At 49.0% G+C, this 15,268-nt stretch overlaps 1 protein-coding gene across 1 annotated transcript in view; it reads right to left on the bottom strand.

Moving 5' to 3' along the window:
- The window catches only part of UBL3 (ubiquitin like 3), a 317,172-nt gene that overhangs the window by 159,772 nt on the left and 142,132 nt on the right, over nt 1-15,268 (bottom strand). The gene's annotated exons all lie outside the window — the stretch shown is intronic.

The raw sequence follows: 15,268 nt of genomic DNA, 5'->3' as shown, positions 1-15,268 counted from the left end.
AACAAAGACAGGTGCAAAGGAAGACGGAGACAGTGGGGAGATCGGAAAGGGTGTAAAAGGGGAGGTATCGGGAAACACGAGATACAAGCATCAAAGGGACGTGCCTAATGCGATGCATGGCTGAGACAATAAGTCCGTGCGGCAAGATGAGCTTTGAGCGGCGCCATCTGCCTTACAGTGACATCCCCCTCGTCATAAAGACACTTACAAAGGACATGTGTCTTCCGCAAATATCTTGAGTCCCAGGGTCGCGAAGCGGACATCGTCCGTTCGCTGGCTACTTGAGGGCAAGAGACAAAATGGATGCCGTATCTAAGATGGAACCCGTGGGTACAGATGAAAAACCCACGTAACAAACAAACGGTTTAAGCTAGCACAGCGAAACTGCGCACACTTACTAAACTCGTCATTTGCGGTTCATAGATACCAGACTCGACCATATTCGTGCGAGTCGAAAACACCACTTACGATTGTCACGGAACCTCAAGTGGGAGAGAAGAACACAATGGAGATAGCTCGAAAAACAGAGATGCTCTCACGGAGTGCCTATCACAAAATAAATTAATTAATTAAGGAGGACATGGACTCCCAGAAGCTGATTAACCTTTGATTGGGGTTACCATACAAATACATTCGCGAGCTCTGGCACAAATGCAACTCTACGGCCACACTTGCAGCTTCTTTAAAGTGAGACGGGCATCCCATGACGTCAGCTTCACGTGTCCAAAGGGGGTCTTATGACCAGTGTCCACCTTCGCTCAACCCCCAGAGTGTAGAGTCTAGTATCAACCCACAGAGAGCATTACAGGGTAGCTGTACCCCATAACAGTCGAATCTACTATATTGGTTTTATTGTTAGACTAACTGCTAAAACCAGGAAATCAATAGGTTGAGCCAAATTACAGGGAAAAAAAACAAGGTGCAAGTTCCATGGAAAGGGAAAGAATGTAAACTATGGAGCACAACCTAAGGGTTATTGCATCTGGAAGGCCCTAGACAAAACTGGATGAGCTGGAGGTATGCAATTTCAGACGCTGTGGTAAACTAGCATTTACAACGGTCTCGCCTTTGCAAAAGCTATTGGCATTGTAAATGACAACATTTTCATTTATGTGTTGGTTTTGAAAACAGATAAATAAATGGCATTGTCATCTACAATGCCAATAGCTTAATCTCTCGCAAATGCCAAACACAAACACACAGACCCAAACCAACACACACACAGAGCCACCCACACACACAGAGCCACCCACACACACAGAGCCACACACACACACACACACACACACAGCCCCCCACACACAGGGCCCCCCTCACACACAGAACCCCCCCACACAGGTCCGGAGAGGGACTGGAGCATAGGAGGAGTCCGGGGCAGGGAGCGGTGAGGATGCCCCCGCCTCCGGTCTCGGGTCCAGTCCGATCGGCACCACGTGGGATGTGCTTCTTGGGTGCGGAGACCACCACAGAGCTCAATCCTAAAGTTTGGCTGCGTTTGCCAGTTTGGGAAGACAAAATGGCGGCGACCAGTAGGAGCTGGAACCGGAGCTGAATACGAGGACAATTATGCTGTGCTGACATTGTCTTGCCCCGACTGAGGAGGCTCGATCGCCCAATAAAGTATATGCCTGGAGGTGGGTGTTTTCAACGATGCGCATATCGACGATAATGCAGCTTTAGCACGATCAGCCAAATACGTTATGCCTGACCTTAAAATGGCGCTTGTGAAAACTCCTGAGCCACGATACAAGTACACCACCTACTGAACCCTAGGAAAAAAGTGGTGCCTAATTGAACTGCTGTGCCAGTGCTTGTGTCTCTGCCTGATTTGGTCCCTGCCTCTGCTACAGAGAAAAAAAGATGATCTCTGAAGTATAGCTGGGACAGCTGAGATCTCCCCCTTAGAGTGAGCTGGATGCTAAAATTGCGGAGCTGTTTCTTTGAGCCTGGATGGAAGAGAGGGTGCCTGTACCTTCGCGCTTGTATTCGGACACCCTCTTATCACGCTGGCTTGCTCCCAGGTTCAGAGAGGCACAAGGGAAGGTAGAATTTGGTGCCCTTTTTTGGTGCTTTTGATGACGCCTGCCGATTGAACTGAGGGACTGGCTGGGGTTAGTGTGCAGTTTGAAGACCGCTTGAAGACCGTTAGAATGTCACAGACACTGACCCACATCCTTATCTGAGCACCAGAATTGACAACATCTCCATACCCAGCTATATCTCCAGATGGGTGCTTGTGACTCGCAAGACCAGTGATTTGCCATCTCAATCGCTCATTGAGACAATTTCTTATTCGCTTCATTTCAATTGGCACCTGCCATCTGTCGTCTGCCCCATCAATAGCTTTGTAGTGCCGGCTTACCGGGAGTCCTTAACCGATCACTCCCTGAAAGGCAGATAGATCACTTCTTGCTTGCCCACTGACGTCTTCACCTTCTGGCATAGGTTTTCTGTTGCCGGCACAAAATGGCCGAAAAAGAATCCAGGTCTCAATTTAAAAAATCTAAAGTAGAATCAACGATTTCTGACTCTCCGATCAAAGCCAAACCAGATATTAACAGTTCAATGAATATGATCTTAAAGAAAATAGCAGATGTTCATTACTTGGCAAAGCCCACTAAGCTGCATAAGTGAAGCGCTTCTCAAAGAGACTGACAATACCCACGTGGCGAAATTATTAAAGAATGATGCCTGACACTAAGATGGTGGTTCCATGAAGACCAGGAAGCTTTGTTGTCCGCGGTGGTAACGTGCGATGCAGCTCTGGCGTGTAAACATTGGTATTCTCACATTGTTGAGAGGTCAGTTAATTCGTTATAACCAAAAGATGGACTTTGTAGCTAACTTCTATTTCTGTGACCTAACCCTAAAAGGGCGGCTACGTGTGAATTGTGGGGTCCGTCTTACCGGCTTCTTTGATGCAATTATGTACGTGAGGAGCTGGTATGCTCGATGGGGCTCCAGAACGGGAGGGCTCCCTGATTATTGCAGAATGACTCTGGAGACGCCACGCCGGACCTGCCACTCACCCCCTCTGAAGACATGCAGACACTGGCCCTGTCCTCCTGCCGCTTCACGGCATAGTTTACACCCCCTTTGCTTTGTGAATTCTGGGGACCGACTGAACTTAACACCAAGGTCTCAACCCGCCAGCCTGACCTCAAGTTGGCAGCCTCAGTTGGTCTCTCCACGATGCTCTAACTCTCCCGGACATTAGAACTGGTCAGCGTCCTGAGCTTAACCACATCCCTCACCTGACCTTGATCCTGCTTTCCCTCCTGGACATGTACTCTGAACCTTTCCTCGATCGTAGAGACGCTGCTATTTGACCGATGCCCCCAACCTCCCATAAGAGTATTGTGGAGTGACGCTTCAAAGAGAAGGAACAACTTCCTTCCACCAGAGCCCTGGTGGAGAATGTCCAAAAGGTTGTCCCTAGGAAACTGAGTGACAGGTTCCCCCATCAACAGAATACCAGCGGCTGTGGAAATGTCCCAAACAAAGGAAACACTAGCCTCCGTTGGGCGCCCCGGAAGAGAAAGTAATTCCTCCCTGGGAGACGGCTGCAGGCTTAACAGTCTGTCCCCATGTCCAGTGAGAAGCAGCCAGCCCCGGAATAGTGGGGGATCCACAGATGAATGAGGAACCAGAGGAGGCCCAGAAGGCAGAGAGGCCGGGGGAAAAAGCCACCCGCGAGCCACGGAAAGAAGGGTTAGAAGATTTAGGCCGTGGGGATGGCAAGGGTCCCTCCGTTGAAGATGCCGGGGAAAAGGCAACAACACGGCGCCCTATCTCCAGGGAAGAACACACCAACAGATGGCCGACCTTTGGAGAAGAAGGGACCTCAGGGGACGAATCCAGAACCCGCCACCGGCGCCTGATCGGCGTCAGGCGGTGCCGGAGTGGTTTGCATGTAGCCATGTCTGAACTGGGGTGGCAGAGTGGGCTAAAGAACGTTGATGGATTAAACCCAGATCTTTTGACTGGGTGGGAGTGTTTGATTGGTTCAGATGCTCCGTCCAACACCACCCCCTTTTGTACCGCAGTGGGCACTTGTGGCGCCGGCCCGAATCCTGCCACCACGTGCCACCAGGAGGGTGGGGCGGGGTTGACGCCAGAACGGCAAGGAATCGGCACCGAAACGGCGCTGGCTCGGCCTCCGACAGGGCAGCCACCCGCACCGAGGACCGAGGGGGACTCGGCAAAGCAACCCAGGTCCCTGCCTCTACCCGTGACTCCCCCAGAGGCGGGAAGGAAGGCCCTTGGCGGCCAAGCGGCACCGGCTCGAACTCTGGTGAGGCAGTTGCCTGCTCAGAGGACCGAGGGAGACTCTGGGACATGCCCGGAGTCCCGGCAGTCTCCTGCGATGCCACATGGAGCCCCATAGGGCTTTGCGGCGAGGTAGTGACGCCAGGCGCCGAAGAGGGGAGCCCCGAAGGACCGCACCACAACTAAACCACTCTCCTGCAACCTGAAACCGAAAAGTCCGGGGCCAGGGTCGATGCTGCCGCCGCCGACGACGACGACGACTCCACGCAAGACCCCGCGCGAGGCAAGGGATCCCCGGACGTCTTAGGAGGTGAAGGAAGGGCAAATAGGCCTGCAGCGCCACCGCGTAGGCTGTCATTTGGGCACTAGTCGCCTCTATGCCGGGAAACGGCGGGTAGGAAGGCAACAGGCGGAGGTGCATGTCCCGGAGGAGCAGGCGCCCACCTCAAAAGGAGAACAAGGCCTCGGAGATAGACCGAAGGACCTAAAAGGCCGGCAAGCCACGACCTTAAGGCGAAAGACTATGTCGCAGACGAAACCGGCGGTTCCTTGCTTCCGAAGTAGGTGACGGACGCTGGGATGACACCGACCTGGACAAACGCGCAGACAGCAACTTCATCTGGCGCTCCTGCCGTGACTTAGGCTTAAGGTGCTGGCAGGCACCCCAGCTCAGAGTCGTGGTGCTCATCCAGGCAACGCATGCAAATCAGGTGAGGGTCCGTTGCCGACATGAGACGCGCACAGGAGGTACACGTTTTGAAGCCCGAAGGCATTTGCATACTGTTCCACTTTAACGCCAAAGCATGTAAAAGAATAGAAGGCCTGAAAACAGGCCAGGACACAATCTGGATCCGTGTTGCACGGGAAAAAGAGAAAAAAACGGACGTAGGCACGCCGGGGTGGGACTTATGTATCCTCGCTGACGTCACGGACACGGAGGACGTCAGGGCGGAGTCGCGTGGTGCCGTCCCCCCTGCGAGCAGGGATGCTGTGGCAAAAAGTTTTCCGGATACAGTCTCACGCCTGGGGATAATTCTACGTTAAGGAATCTGCGGCTAGTAGTTTCTATCAGATCCCATATATAATAATCAAAATTAAGTAAATCATAACATTCACTTTCACATTTATCCTTGTCAATTTACCTGTAGCAGAGTTTTTTAAAACAAATAATAAATCTATGCTTTGACTATCCGATCTGCTCCTCATGACCCCGCACCCTTCTGATGCTACCTTATCACATCCAATTTGTGGAATATCGAAGTATATTTATCCAGTTTCTGCTCAGGTCTAACCTAATTACTTAATCTAATCCGTTTTAAACTACAATAGCCAGTTTCAAATCAATTCTATACCAGTATTTTTTTTTTCTTCCTTGTTGAAAAGTGTTCTTTTCAAACAATTCTTTATGCGATGGGGTACACAATCTCACACGCAAAGCAGGCTATAAATACAAATGAATAACGATAGTATACAATGGTCTCTTGCAGCTCCACGGTTTAGCATTCCCAACTGCACCGCCGAAATGGAAATCACTTTTATAAATGATGAATCAAAATGTACACTTCTTGCCACTCTTGACAGAACATGGGCAATAAGGCTTCTCAAACCGGTAGGGCGCAGCAATTCAGATTTTTTTTCCTTTAAAAACAAAACAGTGTTGCACAAAAATAAATGGTTTACACTTAAAAACTCTCCATCCTTTCGTCGCAGCCATATATTATTCATCCGTATGTGCATGCATTCAAGGCTTCACAGTTAATCCATTTAAATCTGTACAGCGGCGGCGACCTCCCCAAGCAAAGAAATAATAGCTACTGTGTAAGAGCTCGAAATCATGATTATAAATCCCTCATTCTTTCGAATGCTTTTTCTGAAGACTCTTTGTGCACTGTAGTGTGTGCAGGGGCCTGTATTCAAATATTGTACATAACGCAGACCTCGAGTAAACAATAGACCTCTCCACCCACACCATGAACTTGCTGGCTACATTCAGCTACGGAGGCTATCTGCATCAGTCTGTGCGCAGGGAGAGCGGCGAGAGGTGGTGCCAGACAGCGCCATGCCATTACATCACCCACGCCACGCACGTCCACAAGGAGCACGCATGTAGTTGTGAGGGCTCCTACAAACCCAGCACACATGGTCGATGCAAGTGATCAAATTCCTTCGGTTCTTTGGTAGGGTTTACAATCTCAATTTTTTTTTGTTTCAATCAGTGCTTGAAATGGGCAGATACAGTCCCCATCGAGTACCTGCACTTCTCAGCACTGCTGCGGTGTAACAGGAGCAAACAGGTACACTAAATAGTGAGTACCTGCACTTTTACATTTCCATTTAAAGCACTGGTTTCAATACATTATCTGGTTATTCAACATTAATAGAGCTCCATAGCATCTTTTTTTTTTTTACAATGATGGCTCCTTCATACTCAAATTAAAAAACGTGCACTTGGAAACAGGTGTTCTGAATATTTTCAGACTTTCGAATCAAGAACATCAACTGAAGCCAAACATTCAATATGCTACTCAACCATTTGAGAGCGTGAGAGTAAACCAGTGTTTAATTTATTCAACATAAGAAAAGTGGAATGTAAACAGACCAGTAGTCATTTTAGCACTTAAATTTGGATGCAGAAAAAATAAAGATGCTTTTTATTTGTACCGAAATCAGAAACCGAATAATCAAGTTATAAAAACAAGTTTATTTAGACTCCATAATCCTTAAACACATAAAACAGCATAAATACAATACATAAAAATATAATCACTTTCCGATAGGATGATACAGTAAAGTCAGACCTTCAAACAGTGACATCATTCATGCGGAGGACCTACTCCATGGCAGCAGTCGAAGTGCAAAAAGAACAAGCATTTACAATGCAATGGTCTCGGCATTATTAAAGGTAGAGCTATTGGCATTGCTCATGACTTTTTTTTTAAATCATAAACAAATGGCATTGTCATTTACAATGCCAATAGCTTAATCGCTCGCAAATGCATGACCTATTGCCTTTACACCCACACAGAGCCACACATATACAGAGCCACCCACACAGAGCCACCCACACAGAGCCACCCAGAGTCATTATCACAGAGCCACCCACACACAAACAGAGCCACCCACATATAGAGCCACCTACAAAAAAAGCTATCCACACAGAGCCACCTACAAAAAATAAATGGCATTGTCATTTACATTGCCAATAGCTTAATCGTTAAATAAATGGCATTGTCATTTACAATGCCAATAGCGTAATCGCTCGCAAATGCAGGACCTATTGCATTTACACCCACACAGAGCCACACACACAAAGCCACCCACACACACATACAGAGCCGCACACACAGAGCCTCCACACACACCCAACGCCCCCCCACACACACCCAACGCCCCACACACACAACCAACGCCCCACACACACCCAGAGCCCACCACACACACACACCCAGAGAGCACCACACACACACACCCAGAGACCACCACACACACACCCAGAGCCCCACCCACACACCCAGAGCCCCACACACACACCCACACACCCAGAGCCACACACACACCCACACACCAAGAGCCACACACACACCCACACACCCAGAGTAACACACACCCACACACCCAGAGACACACACCCACACCCAGAGACACACACCCAGAGCCACACCCACCCACCCAGAGCCACACACACCCAGAGACCACCACACACACCCAGAGACCCCCCACACACACACCCAGAGCCCCACACACACACACCCAGAGCCCCCCGCACACACCCAGAGCCCCCCGCACACACCCAGAGCCCACACACACACACCCAGAGCCCACACACACACACACCCAGAGCCCACACACACACACACCCAGAGCCCACACAAACACCCAGAGCCCACACAAACACCCAGAGCCACACACACAGGAGAGCAAGCAGAGCGAGGGGGCAGGGGAGCAAGCACAGCCAGTGTGCAGGGGAGCAAGCTCAGCCAGGGGGCAGGGGAGCAAGCACAGCCAGGGGGCAGGAGAGCCAGCACAGCGAACTTAAAGGAAGGCACGGATACACACACTTGATTACAGGTATTATCATTCTTTTAGCACAAAAAAGGTGGAGGTAAAGGGATCAGAAGGAAAAAGCGAAGGAAGAAGAGAAAAAATGGAGAGAGAGGAGGAGAGCGACAATGGGAGCAGGGAGAGTGGAGGAGGTAGACAAAAGGAGGTGAGAGGGAAAGAGATAATAAAAAGAATGGGTATGGTTGAGATTGGAGGAGAGAGATGGCCAAAAGCAGAAATGGAAGGGAAAATGCTACGTTCTAATCGAAAGAGGCCCACTTCACCTTTCACCCCAATTAGGCAGACAAGAACAGTTTCAAACATGGTAAATAATAAATTAGCAATAGAGCAACATGCAGGCATGCCAGGACACTACAAAACTTCTGTGAATTACAGTGATTTTTGTACCCGACCGGCACCCACTGTGACATCTGCCGATAGTGCGCTCTCTTTTGGAATTACATAATCACACACGCACAGGCTTCATTGCAGCACCCCACGACTCCCACTTACTTCTCAAAGCTGCAGGAGCTCGAGCCACCGCAGCATCACACAGCCTCCTCAGAGAGTCTTCTGGGCCAGGCCTAGACTCGGGTCACATGACTATAGTCATAACCCCCGCTCCCCACCACTGTAATGGCCACCGTACCTGGATGTGTGAGGGGACCTGCACACCTCCAGTCCTCTCTGACATGTCTACCATTTTGTCTCAAATACCCCGACCGAGGGGTTCCTAGCTTAACTAGGTGTAGCTGATGTGTCCATAGGAATAAATGTCCCACCGGCCTCAGGTTCCCTCCAAAGCAACCTTTCCCGAGCGGCCGCGCTTCCGAGGCACTGAACTAGCTGCCGCCTGTGTGCACGGGCACTAACGTGGCACGGGGGTGTCTATGAGGGCGGGGGGATTCAGGGGAAGAGCGGGACCAGGGCTCGGGACTCTTAGGATATTAGGTGGGTAGGTGGGTAGCTGGACAAGACGGAAAAGCAGGGTTTGAGAGTGAGTTACAGAGGCAGGGCACGGCAGGTGGGGACGGTGACAGGGGGGCACCGAGGGTCACACCGTGCTTGTGCGCAGAGGAATCCCTCCCGGTGCCTGCCAGTCCCCGCGCTCTTCCTGGTTGCACCGCCAGTGCCACAGCCGCCCCAGAGACTCGTACCTGCTTACCTGGAGGTCACCGCGCAGAGCAGGGGCAGAGCCCGGGGTGGGCGGCAGGGGCGCGGGCTGTCAGCACACACTCGATGCCGTGCGAGGGGAGCTTGCACCTCGGCCTTGAGCTCCTCTGGTCCTCCTCAGCCGTGTGCGGTGCCGGAGCTCCGGGTGCACTCGCCAGGCTGTGGGCAGAGCTCCTCGGGCCCAGCGCAGGCTCTCGGCCGCCACCCAGCAGAGCGAGGGGTGACTGCAAGCCCTCAACCCAAATGCCTCCCACAGCAACAGCGGTAGATATGGAGCGTGTAACAAACAAGGAGAAGGAGGCAACAAAGAGAAAAACCTGAAATGCACACACGAGCGGGAGGGGGGCGGGAAACACACACACGGACAGCAAAAATACACGGAGAGCGGGAGGGGGGGCGGGAAACAAACAGGGGGCGGGAAACACACACGGACAGCGAAAATACACGGCGAGCGGGAGGGGGGCGGGAAACAGACGCTCTGAAATGCACACACGAGCGGGAGGGGGCGGGAAACACACACACGGACAGCAAAAATACACGGAGAGCGGGAGGGGGCGGGAAACAAACAGGGGGCGGGAAACACACACACGGACAGCGAAAATACACGGCGAGCGGGAGGGGGGCGGGAAACAGACGCTCTGAAATGCACACACGAGCGGGAGGGGGCGGGAAACACACACACGGACAGCAAAAATACACGGAGAGCGGGAGGGGGCGGGAAACAAACAGGGGGCGGGAAACACACACGGACAGCGAAAATACACGGAGAGCGGGAGGGGGGCGGGAAACAGACAGGGGGAAGAAGGCACGGAGGGAAACAGCCACGATCTTACCTTCACTGCGAAGGATCGAAAATGGCGGACACAAGCTCCGAGATTTTTTCCGATTTGGGGGCGTGGTTTTGATGTTCTGAGTGACGGACAACGTCACTGTCTAAAGAACATCAAAAATGACGCCCCCAAATCCGAAAAGGACGGAGCTTGTTTGGAGTGACGCATCTCTCCTCCAATGGCTGGCCTCCGTTTAGGAAGCCAGCCAATGAAGGAGAGATGGGGCACGGAGGCGGGACCTTCGCCGCTACTCAGACTCATTAAATCTCCGGCCTAAGACTGCGCAAGCGCAGCCTTTTAGGCCTTCGACCTAAAAATATGGGAACCGTGATTCGGAGTAGAGTGGGGGCGGGGTCAGCAAGTGTGAGTGCGGGGTCAGAGAAATGTCTAAAAATAACAAAATATTCTGTAACTATTTTGGTGGCTTTTCACAGAGAGATACCTGCGGATGAAATATAATGAGCTCACCTTATTTGGAAAATACATGCAACTTAAACTTACTTGTGAGAAATGCATTTTTCTGTAAGAAATCTCGGCTGATTAACTTCAGACGTCTGTGGTTGTAACCAAATGGTAACTGGTTTGAATCGTGGTGGGTGCATTTGGGGTAGAGTGACATGTTTTATAGTGCTTAGAGTTCCAAGTGTGTGATAGAAAGCACTGTGAATAAAGTCATTAGGGAAACCACTGTAAAACACGTACTCCTGTGGAGGGTTTAAGATAATAGTAGCTTCCTAAAAGCGAGAAGTGGAAGGACACAAACTGTCAATGTTCGAAGGGAGGGACATACACAAAATGGTCAATGCAAGCTATTAGATAAGAAGCAGGCAAACATGAGTCAAAGTAAAGCCAACAAATGGAAAGCAAAAGGTGGGCTGTGACCCCCTCTTTGTTCGTGGTAAGCCCACAATTTGTCTTATACATCCAGAGAGTTGTCAGATAGGTTCACCCTAAAGTTAGCATTATAATGACATTTTTTGGGGGGTCAGTATAATAACGTTTTAGGGTTCCAGTGGTTAATGGATAGTGCTGGGACATGAACAATTATGTGTGGCACTTCAATAACGAAGTTACTCACTTGGGGGGACTTGACTGCCTTGGGAAAGCCAACGTCTAGAATCCAAGGCTTACTGTAGCCATTGTTGGGGATTAAATACTCAAATACAATAAATAATACCAAATTGACACAATGTCTAATCAGTGCTGCTTGACCAACAGCTACATTAAAAAAAAAAGTCAAAAATATGATAAAAAATTATAACAGACAGTGCTTGCATCTTCAAGGCAGATATATTGGCTCTATTTTTTATAGGCCTTAAACCCTACATGTTCTAGAACTTTAGCCATATAGTGAACATTATCCAATGAGGCAGCTGGGAAAACTTTGTAACTCGTCAGGTCTTTTACTATGATGTTCAAAAACTTTTTTAAATGAAGTAGAGGTAGCAGAAAAAATTAGACTATGGAGCAACCTTGCACATATATCTAGGCCACTGTTTCAGTTGCTTTGGCTTTAGAAAAAAGAATGCACAACTCAGGGGGTGAAACCTCAGCTGTTTCTTCCAGTCACCAGGTAGCAATTACCACAAATTATAAACAAAAAATTAGTAATACACTGAATGAATCTACACTGTTTTTATTCACAATGTAGATATAACCAGGATATAGTATCCGGCAATAACCATTTCAAAAAGGTTGTATAGTGCCCCAGAGAACAAGGGAAAGGTGATAAGGTGAGGATAGTGTGGATGGGAAATTGTGACAATAAAATCAGACAGTAATCTGAACGCACTTGTAAGTCAATTAGAACATACAGACGAACATAAATGCAAATATATCACTTGATCAAAAAACATGCCCCACGTAATACATAAATGTAACAGTTGTGGTGTGGAGCTGAAGGGAGAAAGACAGTTGTCGACGTTTCGACCCTCAGGTTATGCAGAGATTAATGGTGCCCTTGCTGCGGGGTCTTCATCAGGACAGGGCAGGGGCAGGCAACCTATTTATTCGGTGCTCATCATCATTGTAATTGTAGATAGGCCAATTAAACCTCATTGTTGGGAACATGGATTCATGATGAATTACAAGATCCGCATTACGGCGGGATTCAAACATCAGGCCCGGGAACGCTGGGCACTGGGGATCCGGAGATAGATCCGAAAGGTATTTAGGATGTAGTTATCTTCCCCACGTTGTTGTCGGTGCTGCGAAAATTTCAAAGGGCACCCGCGGAGTGAGAATCAATCTGGCGTCTTGTCCGCTCGCATCTACAACGATTGTAAATACCTTTCGGATCTATCTCCGGATCCCCAGTGAGGAGGACGTCTCAAGCTGCGAGTCTGCCAAGGCTGAAGACCTGCGCCATTTCCTACCCCAAATAAGTTTGCAAGCAATTGTGACCCGAGCAGGTGTGCCAGTGTGAAACCGCATACAGCACAGCCCCTGTGTGCCCCTTAAGTCTTTAGGCGTAACCATGAATCTGGCATGAGGGTCCATGTACCTCTGCTTCAGCCGCTGTATCTGAGAATTCCCTGCAAACAACCCTAGCTTCTAAAGAAGGGCAAGTGTGGCTCATCACACTCGTTGGCACCCCATGGTGAGGCCTGGATGCAACCAGAAAGCCTATAAGAGGACTGCCGTTGCTCCCAAATCAACCTACCGATGCTCCCAAATCATCAGCATTAGAGTCTTGTCTGAGTAGTGTCGCATGACTTGATGCACATGTGCCTAAACCATAGCAGCATCTCTTTCCAGGTTCAAAAGCCTGAGTGCCTCTTTCACGGGTTTTGCAAGTATTCTTCAGATTGTGACTGCAGTTGTTTAAGCCATCTCGGAAAAGAAAGGCCCACCTGCAGCTGAAGGAGATGATGCGTGGGTAGAGTGACTCAATGGCTTCCAGCGCAGCACCTATCACAAATGCTAAGAACATCCCAAAACGACCGGAGAAAAATATCTGACTGTGCAGTCGTTCACTGCTCTAACCAGACAGTGCAATTTGGCCACAGCTTACAATATCTCTTGTAGCTGAATTTCGGTCTTCCAACAAGAGCAAAACCTGAGAAACGCAGACTTAGCTACTCTACGGTAGAACTGCTATGCGTACCAGAGTAACAAATATGAACTAAGACCTGTAAGTTACCAATGATGTTTTCGTAATATATATTTTTTTAAAGTTCATATTTTTCAAAAAAACTAACACTGCTTGGGCAATATATTTATTGAGAGAGAGAGAGATATGTGGTAGCCTAGGTAAGGGAGCTGTACCACCCTCCAAAAGTAAGCCTCGACAGTTCAATTGTGCTAGTTACAGAAAGTCAAATTGCAAAGAAGAAGTAATTGACAATTCACTGAGTTCACAGTAACATCTGTTTCCTGTGCTTCTAAGGAAAGCAGAAATACTGGTCATAAGGATTGCTTAACTGTCCTTGATTCACACAGATGCCAGGCAACTAACCTGATACTCACAATTCATCTATGTTACTGGGAAATATTTGCGCACAAAATGCACAATACTCATTGCACCTCCTGCATGTGTCCCACAAATGAGAGCAAGCATGAGAGAGTAATTCACGAAACTCTCCTAGTGAGAGCCAGGAGGCAGTCTACCCATAGGGACTACATTTATACTGCTACCAGAGCTGGTCACTTCATAGTCCAGGATGAGGGGGATAGTACCCACCTTGACTCAGGAAGTTTACTTCTGGTTGCCCCTGAGGAACAACATATACAAACATGGAAGACCTCCAGTGTACCCAGAGACTGCTGAGTTTACATAACAAAAAACTGTGCAAGTCAGAAAAATCAAGGCAGGGCATCAAAAGGTTTGCGTTTCCAAGCCATGTAGAAGAGTTCTCTTCCGATTGCGATGAAACAGTTGCATGGAGGTTAACAAGAGCATTTTTAATGTAGGCAAATCACAGTCGCAAGTCCTAGCCACTCCATATTCTTTGATTGCGCTTCACCACTTGTTGGGTTCTCGGGATCATTGTTTCTGCACAACTGCCACAGTACAATACAAAATGCTTCCCTTTTTGATTGCCACCAAACTGGGTAGCCGAACTATTAAAAGCAGCTCAAGACAATGAAGTGGCCATGATACGTAGGGGCGTAAAGCAGGCCCCTGCAACTCTTGTGGCACAGAGGCCCCCCAGCACTTGAGGGCCCCCAGAACCTTTCAGGAGGACCTCATTCAGAACATGACCAATGAGTATATGAGAGCTCTGAGGACCACTCGTATTCTGCAGGAGGGCCCCAACATTTTGTGTTACCCCACTGATGACACAATAACAATAAGTAAAAGAATGAGATTTGGATACCAAGCTGTGTGCATGTATGAGGCTTACATCACACAAACACACCTACAATGCTGCAGAAAGCTGTGAAAGGGTTTTACAATAGGAAGCAATGGTGGGGACGCAGTATCAAGGCTGGGATGGAAGGACTGTGAAGCATATAGAGAAGGTGGAAGTGTGAACTCTTTAGGGGTGCTCATCATCAGGCTATTTTTCTGTTTGCAAGCCACCTGCTCAATAACAAGTACTGACATGGGCTTGCTTCTTCTAGTTAAGCACTTGGAGATGCTCATTCTTTTCCAATGGTCATGTATTTTTCAGGAGATGTGCAGCCTAAGCAGTATCCAGCCCATTAAAGCCTTGCCGGGTTGTAGGCGCCTTGTTATTTTAGGATGAGCAGGTGTCGTACAGTAATACTGTAATCCAGGGCAGCACCGCCATATTACCGGATCCTCTTGTGATCCGACTTGTAGTGTGTTTAAAGCACTTTAATAAGGCCTCGCTGCACACAATGGACTATCTGCTAGGATTCGTACTCCTCCCTGAATGCGTCAGACTAATTACCTTGGGGTAAGGAGGCCCTGTGAGATATGTAAACATCACAGCAATCTGCTGTCGTCTGCTTTTTGTTAAAAACACAACAGCCAGCGTGGATTATGA

The sequence above is a fragment of the Lissotriton vulgaris genome, chromosome 8 (assembly GCF_964263255.1).
Source record: "Lissotriton vulgaris chromosome 8, aLisVul1.2, whole genome shotgun sequence".
Taxonomy (NCBI): Eukaryota; Metazoa; Chordata; class Amphibia; order Caudata; family Salamandridae; genus Lissotriton; species Lissotriton vulgaris.
The sequence above is the reverse complement of the archived record's forward strand: the minus strand, read 5'-3'. Positions and strand labels throughout refer to the sequence as shown.